Source organism: Pogona vitticeps, chromosome 2 (genome assembly GCF_051106095.1).
Source record: "Pogona vitticeps strain Pit_001003342236 chromosome 2, PviZW2.1, whole genome shotgun sequence".
NCBI lineage: Eukaryota > Metazoa > Chordata > Lepidosauria > Squamata > Agamidae > Pogona > Pogona vitticeps.
In genome coordinates this window covers 4152274-4165863 of record NC_135784.1, presented here as the reverse complement: position 1 = coordinate 4165863, position 13590 = coordinate 4152274, and the positions used below count along the sequence as shown (strand labels likewise).

Here is a 13590-nt window from a genome sequence, read left to right as displayed (position 1 = left end):
CCGTACATATGTATGTATGTCTGATCACCGTGTCAGCCACCAGTATGCCAGAGCCACCAAACGTGTGATCTTAGCAAATCCCCAATGATTTGCAGTGCAAGCATTGTCGCATTGCTGCAGTACTTAAAGCCAGAGGTCCCCTTCCAGAAAATAGAGGCTGGTGCCGAAAAACAGACAGCCATCTCTCTCCAAGAAAAGTCGACAGGCAAGGGTCCCGTGTTGGGTGCAAGTGACTGGGCATAAGGGTCAGTCAACCAGGGACTGCCCAACTTGTTGCAGGAAGGCCTGTGTCACTGATCCTCATAGGAAGCTACGGGGCAGAAACGTGGGTGTAGGCTCAGGAGAGTCTCCTTCATGGTCATCTCGGCATGAAAGGGTGTCACCCTTTCCATTCTGTGACCCAGGATGTTAAGTAATCTGGAGGTCAAATCTGAAGAAGAGCTGTCCCCACCGAGCATGACACGATTGCAGACACTTCATAGCTCGAAGTGCTCCAGATTCCTGTGATCCGTGAGCAGCTGCACCGAGTGTTTGGCTCTGTCCAGGAGGTATCGCCATTCCTCTAGGGCAGATGTGATGGCCAACAATTCCCAGTCTCAGACAGTGTAATTAAACTCAGCTGGGGTCAGGCGTCGGGAGTAGTACGCACAAGGGTGGAGAAGGCGATGGGACCTCTGGTAATGGGAAAATACTGCTCCAGTGGCACTACTGGAGGCATCAGCTTCAAGAATGAATGGGAGATCCGTGTATGATCAAATATTTGTTCTTTTTTTCTATCAAATCTGGTATTATATTCAACAAAAAACAGTTCAATATGGAATTATAGAGGATAACATTTTTTTTGGTAAACACTCCTGGACTAGTTTCCAAAAGCGTTTAATTTCCCTACAACTCCACCACAAAACTACTTTCTTTTACTTTTCAACATTTGTTAGAGGTACTTTGATATATTTTTGATAATTTTACAGGTGTCATATACCATCTATAGAATATCTTATACATCTTTTCTTTATAATTAATTGCTTTTGTTAAATTAATATTGTCTTCCCATGTTTGTGGCCATGACTTTAAGTTACTCTTGTGGCCCATGTTTTGGGCCTATTTTATCATACATTCTTTAACTATTTCATCTTGCATTTTTGATTCTAGTAGATAATACATTTTCCTTTACATTCATTACTACCCTATGTAATGGCATTTGTTCCTTGTTGTTTTGTTTCTTGTATACAGTGGTGCCCCGCTTGACAATTACTTCGTTAGATAATGTACCATAATTGCTTGACGATGAGTTTTTTGCGATCGCTATAGTGATCGCAAAATGATGTGTCTATGTTTTTTTTTTTCGCTTAACATTAATCGGTTTCCTGCTTCGGGAACCGATTTTTCGCTTCACGACAATCAAAAACAGCTGATAGTTGGGTTTTCAAAATGGCCGCCCGCTGTTTTCCGGACCTATTTCCGGAAGGCAGCGATGCAAAATGGCTTCCCCTATGGAGGATCTTCACTGGACGATGATATATTTTGCCCGTTAGAACACATCAACCGGTTTTTAATGCACTCCAATGGGTTTTTTACTTTTGCTTGATGACAATTTCATTTTACAGCGATTTTGCTGGAATGGATTATCGTTGTCAAGCGGGGCACCACTGTATCTTGAATCTATTTGCAGTTTTGTCCACCAATCAAGTATTATACCTTGTTCTTCTAATTCTTTCCTTTTAACAAATCCTTATATCTCAAGAGTTTCTTCCTTTCCATTTATGTTGGTTGTGTGAATGTTTTTATGGGTGAGATCCATTCAGAAACATTTTGGTCATTTTCTTCCAGACCCAGTTCAAAGCACTTAAATTGTTTATTGTCCTTTGCGTTTTGATACCATAGGAAGGCTTGGCCTTCTAGTTTTACTAGTATGTCATTTTCTAAAAGTATCAATTCCTTTATCGAAACTAGAGCACAGGCTTTCTAATATAGCCGAATTAGGCTTCTGAGAGGGTGAACCAAAATCAACAAACTCTGGGATTTTTGGGGGGCGGGGGCGGGAAGTGTGCAGGTTGGCAAATCCTGTCCTGTTTTACTCTTAGATTTAAAGGTGATCACCTTGGAGATAGGGTTGACAATCTGGGTGAGCGGCTTCAAAATTTGGAATCTCATCATGCACTGAGAGTCCCTGGCTTCAAGCCAATAAATTACTGTACATAGAATGATAGAAAAGTGAATTTGGAAGGGGCTTACAAGGCCATCAAGTCCAACCCGCTGCTCAGTGTAGGAATATAGTCAAATCATGTGTGCCAGATGATGATCTAATTTTTTGGCAATGCCTCTAGTGTTGGTACACTCGCCAACTCCTGAGGTCACTGGTTCTGCTGTCGTACTGCTCTACATCATGCCCTCCACAGAAGGGAGAACTGAAGGTTAGGTTTGTGTGTCACCTGCAGTCACATCTGGGAGTCCTAGAGATATTCTAGATATTATATATCTCTTTGCGGTCAACTTGAATTGGAACCGTTTCCCAGACCCCAAATCTTGACAGAGGAGGGGCTTTATGCCAACCCCAAACCTCCGTCTGCATTAACAGGATCAATGCTAGGTGAGAGGGGATGAAGAGAGCCTTCCATCTCCAAAATAAATAAATAAATAAATAAATAAATAAACAAATAAAATAAATAAATAAAAAATAAAAAAATTTGCAGGCGAGACTTCTTTAATTCCGGGGGAGGGGGCAGAGAGAAGGCTGAGAGCAGGCGACAGAAGATGATGATGATGGGGGAATTCCTGTCTTTCGGCCCCAGTTTTCCTTAGAAGTTCCCCTCCCTCTTAGATTTCCTTTGTATTTGCATGAAGAGAAAGGGGGAACCTAGAGCTACGAAGAGAGTAGAGGAGCGCCTCTCCTCGGAGCGTCTCCAAGAGTAAATCTCTCCCTGCCAAGAAGATCAGGGAAGGGAAGGCTCTTCATTATAATGCCCTCCCAGACGCTCCCCCCCCCCCGTTTTCTTTCTGCAGGTCCCTCCCCTCCCCTTCCCCGTCCCTTCATTGATGATTTCCTTTGGTTTAGAGGGAGAACCTAGAGCTATGAAGGAGGTAGAGGAGCTCCTCCCTTTTTGGCGTTTCTCTAGACAGGAACCGGAAGCGGTGAGAGGGCGCGTCTACTCTCTTCCCGCCTCTCTATGGTCTCCAGGGAAGGGGCTTGCAAAGAGGCGTCCTGGGGACTTTCCCGCCTGAGGACCTGCAAGGAGGTGAGCCATGTGGGGGAGGGGCGGATAATATTGGGGAGGGGAGTTCAAAAAAAGAGGGAAGGCAACCCCCACCCTCAGGGAGGCGAGAGGGGTCTTCTCCCTGCCTTCCGGATTGCAAATCCACGCCCCCCCATCTCTTTTGTTCTCCATTGCACGGACCCGAATAGCACATCTTTCCTTCGTAGTTGGGGATATTCAGGGGGCGGCAGAGGTGGGAGGTCGGGGATTCCCCCCCTCCCCCGGAAGCATGGACACCCCACCCCATGTCCCCTTCCAGCAAGGCATTGTGTGTGTGTGTGTGTTTGGTGTGTGCATGGTGGGGGCTCAACCTCTGTTTTCATCTGTGGAGAACCCCCCCCCCCAAGGCATTCTCCTGAATTCTGCAGGCATCGGTGGCGGTCAAATAAAAAAAGGAAGGAGAGGATTGAAATTGGCTCTCCTCCCCCCCTTCACGTGGATGCCCCAAAGTCCACACGCTCCCTTCTGCAAAAAGGCGAAAAAGGGGTTTTTAAGGCTGCAGTGCCCTGGGTGTGAAAGGGGGTGGCTTGGCAGGAGGAAAAGTATAAGGGGAAGCGGAGAGAGAGGGAGGCAAGAGGGGTGCCAGAAAGGAGAGGTGGGGTGTGGGTAGTAAGAGGAATTGGTGATTGAGCCCTTAAGACTTCAGGTGCAAATGCTGACTCTCCGTGGAGTCACACCTGCAGTTTCTGGGGCTGAGCAGAGACCTGGACTCAGGTCTCCAAAGCCCTAGAACAGTGGTGTCGAACTGTGGCCCTCGAGATGTTCTTGGCCTTCAACTCCCAGAAATCCTGGCCAGCAGAGGTGGTGGTGAAGGCTTCTGGGAGTTGAAGTCCAAGAACATCTGGAGGGCCACAGTTCGACACCACTGCCCTAGAAGATGTCAAAAGGACCAAGTCGGGAAGAAAAAGTGTCTCAATCCCTTTTTATGGAAGAAGCTTCCAGATGCATCCTTTTTCTTTTCTCCAAAGGTGGAGGCGAGACTGAGCTGATCTCCAAGGGTGTTTCTCAGGACTGAAAGCGAAGAATCAAACTCCACGTCTCTCCCACATTTGCAAGGCAGGTGAGATCTCTCCCCCCCCCTTTGGATTGGAAGCACCACCATCCAGTTAATAGGATGCCATACGTTTGAAGATTAGATCTTTACAGGCAACGTCAGCAGCCTTGAGGGAACTATGGCCAAGTCTTTCTTCGGTGAATCCTTTTTTAAGTGGTATATTTTATGATTCACTCATTCTTTACATTCATTCCTTTGTCCATGGCCCCATCTTGTGGTGTTTGTGTGTCACTTAATGCGGGTAGTGGTTGTTTTCTGTATGTTTATTTTTGGTTGGAAACTTCTCAGAGTTCTAGCAGACCGCTCGATGGTATGGAATAGAAAGCTAATCGATCAATCAATATATCTTCCTTGACACGTTTTGGGGCGCATAGACACAGACTGAGATAGGTGTTATTTTTTTCTGTTCTTCTTCACACTCTCAAACCACTTGGTGAAGAACCCACATTTTCTTAGCTTCATGTTCGTTCTGTCATCCTTAATTTGTAGCCGATGAAGTGACTCTCAGTGAATCCTGTTGTCCGTGTGACTGGGGGCCAGACATTTCCTGATAGCTCGTCCATAGCTCGGTAGTTTTTTCTGTCATTCTCTTCTGTTCCCTCACAATTCACAAAGTTTCTAAAAATCACAGTTTTCTTTTTTCTTTATTTCTTTTAATTGGGGAGCAACAGGAGGGGAGCCAAACAGTGAGTGTAACTTTGAAGGAGATGCTTTGAGTCTTTCATTCTTAGCGGCTGCCTCGGCATGTCAGTGGGTGAAACCCCTGCTAGGTCATCCTCCATGTGTGTTAGGAGTCGACTTCAGGCCTGCATGAAGGACTCCACAGCTTTTCTGGAACGCCAGGCTCTGTGTCTCATGGGCTGCCCTAAACCCTCCTAGGCAGGAGTCGTCCATCGCCTGCTGAGCAGCATAAGGGCCAAGGGTGAGGTGCTTTCTGATGTGCTTGGGTGCCCCAGCCAGTTCCTGAGACCTTTTGGGGAAGGAGGTTACCTGTGGAGGTTTGTCAAAGCAAGCTCCAGAAGCACCAATGTAAGGTGATATGTCAAAAGAGGGGATTCAGGAGGATTTGCACAAACACATACCCCAGGAATTTTCGGGGCCAAATGGGGCTTTGAAGATTCTGTGAACTAGCCCTTGGAAGTCCACCGCACTGCTTCTCTGGACACGTACAGAGTGTTTTTCTTTTCTCCTCTGAATCCAGCTCAGCAGGAGAAGACTCCAGCCTGGGAAGCAGGAGATACGAAATATTGGGAGGGGTTGAGGCCTCTCCCTGTTACCATAGCTAAAGGACCAGAGAACCTAAAACGGAGTTTGTGAGAACGTCATGTTTTCTGGGAGACACACATAAATCGGACTCTCTTGTCTTTACTAGAGCACAGTGGGAGGGCTTCAGGTGTGGCTGTGACTAGCCTAGGCTCCCCTCGAATTTCATGGATATTTTGTTCTTTAGTCATAAAATCATGTCTGACTCTTCGTGGCCCTATGGACCAGAGCACGCCAGGCCCTCCTGTCTTCCACTGCCTCCCAGAGTTGAGTCAAATTCATGTGGGTCGCTTCGATGACACCGTCCGTCCATCTCCTCCTCTGTCGTCCCCTTCTCCTCTTGCCTTCATATTTTCCCAACATCAGGGTCTTTTCCAAGGAGTCTTCTCTTCTCATGAGATGGCCAAAGTATTGGAGCCTCAGTTTCAGGATCTGTCCTTCCCATGAGCACTCAGTGTTGGTTTCCTCTAGATTGGATAGGTTTGTTCTCCTTGCAGTCCAGGGGACTCTCAAGAGGTTCCTCTAGCACCACAATTGAAAAGCATAAATTCTTTGGCGGTCAGCCTTCTTTATGGTCCTGCTCTCACTTTTGTACATCGCTACTGGAAAAACCATAGCTTTCACTGTGCAGACCTTTGTCGGCAAGGTAATGTCTCTGCTTTTTATGATGCTGTCAAGGTTTGTCATCGCTTTCCTCCCAAGAAGCAGTTGTGTGCAAAGCAGCTTCATGGGAGGGGAGTGCATGCGGAGGGGGGCGGGAGATCTGTCCAAGGCTTGACGACCTCTGTTCTAGGATATTAGCTATTGAGCCAAATTTAGTATCATCTACAAATTTGACCAGCATTCCCTGCACTCCCTGATCCAAGTCATTAATAAAAATATTTTAGAACATCGGGCCCAGGCCTCAGCCTTGGGGCACCCCACTTGTTACCTCCTCCCAGTTTGTTTGTTTGTTTGTTTAACTTATATGCCACTCACTCTACCCAAAGGTCTCTGGGCAGCTTACAATAATTAAAATGCAATAAAAAGATAAAACCATTAAAATACAATTAAAATAAATAGTCTAAAAATTGTCATCAGGACCCACGGCTGATATTATTTCAATTAAAAGCCTTCTGGAAAAGGAAGGTTTTGACCTGGCGCCGAAATGTCATCAGCGTCGGCTCCAGATGAATCTCAGTTGGGAGGGCATTCCATAGTCTGGGGGCATCTACCGAAAAGGCCCTTTGTCTACAAGCCATCCCTCTTACCTCCTTGAGGGACAGCTCTTTCCAAAGGGCCCCCTGGCTAGATCTTAACTGCCGGGTAAGCTCATATGGAAGGAGGCGGTCCTTCAGGTATCCAGGGCCCAAGCCGTTTAATTAGAGAAGAACCCATTAATCATCACTCTCTGAGTATAATTTGCTAGCTAGCTGTGTATCCACATTGCACTCGATCTATCCAGCCCACACCTAGTTAGCTTGCTAATTAAGAGATAATGGGGCACTTTTGACAAAATCTTTGCTGAAGTCAAGATATAGTAAGTCTACAGCATTCCCTCTGTCTATCAGGGAGGTGACCTGATCAAAAAACAAGATCAAATTAGTTTGACAGGATTTGTTCTTGACAAATCAGTATTGGCTTCTAGTTATTACAGTGGGGTCTCAACTTACGAACGACCCTACTTACGAACAATTCAACTTACGAACCCACCCTATAGGGGAAATAAGGACTCGACATACAAACTTCCCTCGAGTTACGTACAGGAAAAAAAGTTCCCCCTCCCTCCCCTTAGAGGCTTCTGGAGGGGGAAAAAGGGTCAGAAACTTAAAAATAAATAAAAGAAAGTCATTTACCAGGCCTTGGTAGCAACCAAACAGCAGCAAAAAGAGCAGGAAACAGCTAAAAGCCCACACCAGAAGGGAGCCTGGCAGCCATTTTGTGCTCCCCCCCTCCTGCACCCTCCTCTTCCCGCCTATCAGCTGATGGGCTGGCTCTGAAGAGGCTTGGGGAGGCTTGCTCAGCACCTAAAAAGCCTGCCTGTGTGTCTTTGTGCTGAAAAAATGAGCACAACATGCTTTAAAACATGATTTTAAATTGGCTTCGTTGAAAAAAAAAAGTGCTTTGCAAACAGTTCCCTGTCTTCCTCCTCGTTTCCTGAACCTAAGGGAAGAAAGAAAAAATATTCCCCTCTAGTGGCAGAAGGTGGAATAGCAGCTTCCCATTAGTTTCTATGGACAGAAAAGAGCAGATACAGATTAAATGATTTTCAATGCATTTCTATGGGAAATGCAGATTTGACCTAAGAACTTTTCAACTTACAAACTGCCTTCCAAAACGGATAAGTTCATAAGTCGAGACCCCACTGTACTGCATGTTTTCTAGGCGCTTGCACAATGACCGTTTTCTGATCTGTAACCAGCAACACCTGCCCAAGGCAACTCAAGCCTCTGACTCTGCCTATTAACCAGCAACAGGTGTATGCTAATTCTTTACATTCAGTTTTTCTTACATATTTTGCTTACATGAGTACACTTCATACGTTCAAGACTTTAATGTACAGTATAGTGACCTGATCCATTACAAAGATCTTGACAGCCTTGAGTGTGGCTAGTCGTTGCTCCAGGTCTCTGACTTTCTCTTCTAACAGTGCCACCAGTTTAAAGTTGTTACATGTATACAGCATTTTACACTCAGGAACAAAAACGAACATAGCACAAACTTTGCAGGTAACCACAACTGAGTTGTTTCCACCCTCCATAATCCCTTCTAGCTTTTTTATTTTCAACTGTTTGTTTAGGATAACTGTCCCTCTTGTACTGCTAGTTTAAATGTAGTTGTACGTATACCCAAAGGAACAGCAACAAAAAATATGTTACAGGCCTCTCCCTTGGCCTCATCTAGTTGAGCTCCTGTAGCAAATTCCTATTTCCCCTCCTGTTTACGAGCTCTGGTTGCGAGTTCCCTGGGTCTGCCTTGAGGTTTCTTCATCAGCTGTGCTCTGCTTGGAGTCAGGAATCAAAAGTTTATTTTTGAATAAGCAGAAAAATTACTTATCAATGCGGCTTCAGTACTGAGTGCCCGGAGAAAGGAAGATGACAGAGGAGCTGGAAGAGGAACCAGATGTGCTTTGGAGAAAAATTAAGAGGGGAATGGAAATCCACTTAATTAGAGAGCCCTTTTAATCACTCCCCAGAAACTGGGGGCAGCCTCTGTGAAGCAACACCAAGAAACCCAAATGGAGCTTCTCTTCCCTAATTTCTCCTCTAGAGGCAGAACAGCAAGACACCTCAAGATTCTTTTCTGTGAAACCCTAGATTTCAACTATAAGGCAATGCCACGAATCAAATCTGTTTTTAAAATTCAAGGACATGCTCTCTGAGCTTGCCAATTCCCTTTTCTGAATTGGGATTGTGGACCCTTCCTCTTCTGTCCCGGCCTGTAGGGGGGAATATTTATGTCAGGATTTTGTTCTTTTGGTGAACAGGGAGTTAAATTCTAATATTGTAATGAAGTGCAGAGTCACGAATATAAAGTAAAAGCCAATGTAATGACTAACAGCATGCAGGTGGAACAGACTGATGTAATGCTTGATTGTTAAGCAAGACCAGCTGTAATGGTGAAATGTGATTGGTTGTTCTGGGTATAAACATAACAGAGACAGAACAGACTTTTGCCACTCAGCAGTGAGTCTAGTGGTCATTTTGCTTCTATGTCACTATTGTTCTGAATGTTATTACGCCAAATGCTTATTGCCTTGTACAGTGGTACCCCGCATAACGAGCGCTTTGTTTAATGACGAATCCGCATAGTGATGTGTTTTTTGTGATCGCAAAAGCGAACGCATTGCGATGTTTTAGATGGGAAAACATCGCTTTGCGATGATCAGTAAGCATTTAGCTTACTGATTATCGCATAACGATCTTTTTTAAACAGCTGTTTGGCGGTTACAAAATGGCCGCTGGGTAAAGAAAGAAAATGGCTGCCCGCAGTGTTTTCGCGCCCTTTCCTCGCTTACTGGGCAGCAAAAATGGTGGCCGCATGGAGGATTTTCATGGAACGGTGAGTTTTTTGCCCATAGGAACGCATTAAACATGTTTTAATGCATTCCTATGGGCTTTTTTGTCCCGCATAGCGACGAATCCGTATAGCGAAGATTTTTTCGGAACGGATTATCATCGCTATGCAGGGCACCACTGTATATAGCCATATCTAATATACTATGTTATAACTACTCAGAACTCTCTCATGTCATTTTCTCCCCATGTTTAAGTCTCTAAGTCAGCTCAAATGCATGATGACTCTAGGCTCCCTCAATGAGCTAATGATTATGGCATCTTAAAAATCTTGGTTCTCAATATTTTTTTTGAAATTACTCACAAACTATGGTTATGGGATTGAAGCTGTAAATACTCTAAATTGTAATATGAAAAATGTTTATAAACAAAGGGTTTTAGATATTAGAGCTCAGGAAGACCTGAGCATCTGTAAAATCTATGAAATATCTGGCTGGAGTTAAAGCTCAATTTCAGAAAGAAAAATGTTTGTCCTTTATGATGAAAAGAGACTTGTGTGTGGCCTTTACACAGCTTCGTTTTAAACAAATGGATACAACGATGCACAGGGGTCATTTTTGGGGGGCATACCTATACAAAATAGACTTTGCCCCATGGGAATGATAAAGTAAAAGATTTTGCCCATTATTTGCTGCACTGTCAGTTATATGCTAATATCAGAAAACATTACTTGGCCCCGCTCTTTAATAGGATGAGGACATGGGATGACGAGAGAAAAACAAACTGCTTCTTCTGTGGATCCAGCATGTTCATAACACAGAGGGTTGCTCTCTATGCAATCAAGACAGCCTCCCTTAGAAAGAGGATGAAAATGTGCTTTTTTAAAATTATACAGCAGAGTTTTATAAGGATTTTAAATCGAGGCCTTATGGAATTAATAGCAATCTATTTTAGATGGAGGACTTGATATAATTCTGAGTAACTGGTATATATACAGTATATGAGATTCATGTGATCCAGTTTCCTTTTTTCGTGTAAAAGCCGAATTCTCTGACATTTTATAAAATTCAAGAATGTTATTGTACAGGGTCAATGACTGATGATATGGTCCGTAGACTTATTCAATAAAAATTTGATGGATGGGCTGTGTATGCGGGAGGGCTCACGTAATAACACATCTCTTGGTGTTTAAAGGTTGTACACACACACAACTCTTAAGAAGGGCAGAGGGGGAAACTAGAGCTAGGAAGGGGAATAGAGATGTGTCACACTTTGGAGCATCTCCAAAAGTCAATCTCTCCCCCTGACAAGACGATGGGGGAAGCTCTTCCTTATAACACCCCCCAGGCCCCCTTTCCTTTCTGCAGGTCCCTCCCCTTCCCCTGTCCCTTCATTCATGATTTCTTTTGGTTTAGAGGGGGAACCTAGAGCTCCTCCCTTTTCAGCGTTTCTCTAAAGAGGAACCGGAAGCGGCGAGACGGCGCGTCGGTCTCTTCTCCTCTCTATGGTCTCCAAGGGAGGCGCTTGCAATGGGTCTCCTCGGGAGTTTCCAGCTTCACAACCTGCAAGGAGGTGAGCCATTGGGGTGTGTGTGTGTGAGGGTGGTGGTGGTTGCAAAATATTGGGGGGGGGAGTTCAAAAAAAGGAAAAGCAAAATCCACCCCCCACGGAGGAAAGGGGGTCTTCTTTCCATCTGGATTGTAAAGTCCACCCCTCCCTTTGAATCTCCATTGCACTGACCCGAATTGCACATCTTTCCTTCTGAGTCTCTTGGTTGGGGATATTGGGAGGGGCGGAGGTGGGAGGTCGGAGATCCCCCCCCATATCCCCACCTAGGAAGGAAATCTGTGTGTGTGTTTGGGGCATGCACGGAGGGGAAGGCTCAACCTCGATTTTCCTCTGAGGAGACATCCCCCACAGACTTTCTCCTGGATCTTGCAGGCATTGGTGGCAGTAAAAAAAAAAGGAAAGAGAGGAAGGAACTTGGCTCTCCTCCTCCTCTTCCTATCCGGGGTTCCCCCAAAGTCCAGGCTCCCCCTTCTGAAAAAAATGGGAAAAAGGGTTTTATGGCTCCAATGCCCTGGAGGGGGGAAGAGGAGGAGGAAGAGGTGAAAGAGGAAGGTGGGGGGGACAGAGAGAGAGAGATTGGCAGGAGGGGTGCCAGAAAGAGGCCTCGGCAAAGAAAGTGGGGGTCAGCTGGGAGGGAGGGGGGCTGAGGCAGGCAACTTCCCAGAGACACACACAAACACACACACACACTGACCTTTTTGGATTGTTCAGGAGATTTTCCTTCTGCTGCTCATCTATGGGGGATCCAGGAGAGAGGAGGGCAAAAAAAAAAAAAAAAATTTAAAAGGGGAATGGAAATCCATTTAATTAGGGGGGCCCTTTTATCGCTCTCCAGAAACTGGTGGTAGCCTCTGTGAAGCAACACCAGGAAACCCAAATGGAGCTTCTCTTCCCAAATTTCTCCTCAAGAGGCAGAAAAACAACACGCCTCAGGATTTGTCCTACCAGGGAGCCGTCAGGGTTGATTTCCCTCATTCTGATCTCCTTGCAGTCCAGGGGACTCTCAAGAGTTTCCTTCAGCACCACATTACAAGCCATCCAATGGCCTCTGGTGTAGGGTGACCGTCTGAATGAGCCGTCACCAAAATGTTCTTGTCCTCCGCTGCCCTGCTCAGCTCTTGTGGCTTTTTTCAGGGATTCAACCCATCTCTGATTCGGTCTTCCATATTAATTTAAAAATTATTTTGTCCCCGAGTAGAGAAAAGAAGTGTGTGTAGGAAGGAAGTTCTAGATCTTTGACAACCTCATCTTCCAGTTTTCTGTGTGTGAGAATCTTTCATATCCCTATTTTTGTGTAATTGCAGATAATGGGAGTCCCTGGCCTGCAGACTCAAAGCGTGACCCAGGTCTGTCATGTTTCTTTCTCCTCTGTGAATTCCTGTCAGTGATTTCAAACTTTGCTGCTGGTGGGCTTGAACCTCTCTTCTGATGCAATTGTGGGCGGTGGTGGTTGTGGGTCCTGTACCGTCTTCAGTGCGCAGGGCTTTTCCTCTTGGGAATTTTGGGTGAAATGTGAAGAGCCAGAGTCCTCTTCCAAGAGGTCTCCTTCCCCATAACGATATAAAGGACTCCCAGTCTTGTGTTCATGGTAAGAATCTGATCCAATCACTACGCTGGGTGCTAGGAAAATGGACAGAGGATGATGGGTCCGACGCTTGTTTCCCTCAACAATTAATTAACAATATTCAGAACCCAACCAATTTTTGGCTCTAATCAGCCATGCTGGGCAAGGATCAAGCTAGAATTGTCGAACCCAGATGAGTTACTGCATTGTTTAAAAGAATTTCCTGGATGTCTGCTTCTACTTTTGAGTAGAAGGACAAGTCATATGTAATTTCATAATAGTTAATCATGTGCCATAAAGTCAAAATTGACTTATAATTAGTGACCCCAATAGGGTTTCCCAGGTAGTAAGAAGTGGTTTAATCAATTCCGCTCCTTCATAACCAACAGGATTTGAACCCTGGTCTCCAGAGTCCTAGTCTGTCTTTCCCTCCAGTACACCACACTGGGCAGTCTTTAGTTTTTCTTCACCATGGTTCCAAATTGCGAAGGTGTCATCCACGTATCGGAACCAGACTGTGCGTGCAGAAGGGTGCTGAAGCCAGGGCCTGTTTTTGAAACCACAGTGAAGAAAATTTGGAAGAATTTCTGAACCATCTCAACAGCATCCACCCAAATGTACAATTCACCATGGAAAAAGAAATAGAGGGCCAACTCCCATTCTTAGATGTCATGGTCCTACGCAAACCTGACCTCCTATTGGGACACAAGGTCTACAGAAAACCCACCCACACAGACCGGTACCTACACAAAAACTCCAACCACCACCCATGACAAAAAAAAGAGAGGCATAATTCAAACACTGGTGGACCGTGCAAATTGGAACTATGAAGCTCAGTTTCTCAGCACCGAACTCAACCATCTGAATTGGGCTGTACAGGCAGATGGCTATTCC

At 45.2% G+C, this 13590-nt stretch overlaps 2 protein-coding genes across 2 annotated transcripts in view; one reads left to right on the top strand and one right to left on the bottom strand.

The window, feature by feature from the left end:
* Positions 1–13590, bottom strand: part of LOC140703825 (uncharacterized) — a 412915-nt gene that overhangs the window by 292522 nt on the left and 106803 nt on the right. The window lies entirely within an intron of this gene.
* LOC144587216 (uncharacterized) overlaps positions 2050–13590 on the top strand; it is a 30968-nt gene continuing 19427 nt past the window's right edge. The window contains 4 exon segments of the mRNA XM_078387064.1: positions 2050–3233; positions 4220–4311; positions 10979–11135; positions 12437–12478. The gene's annotated coding sequence lies outside the window, so the exon portion shown is untranslated.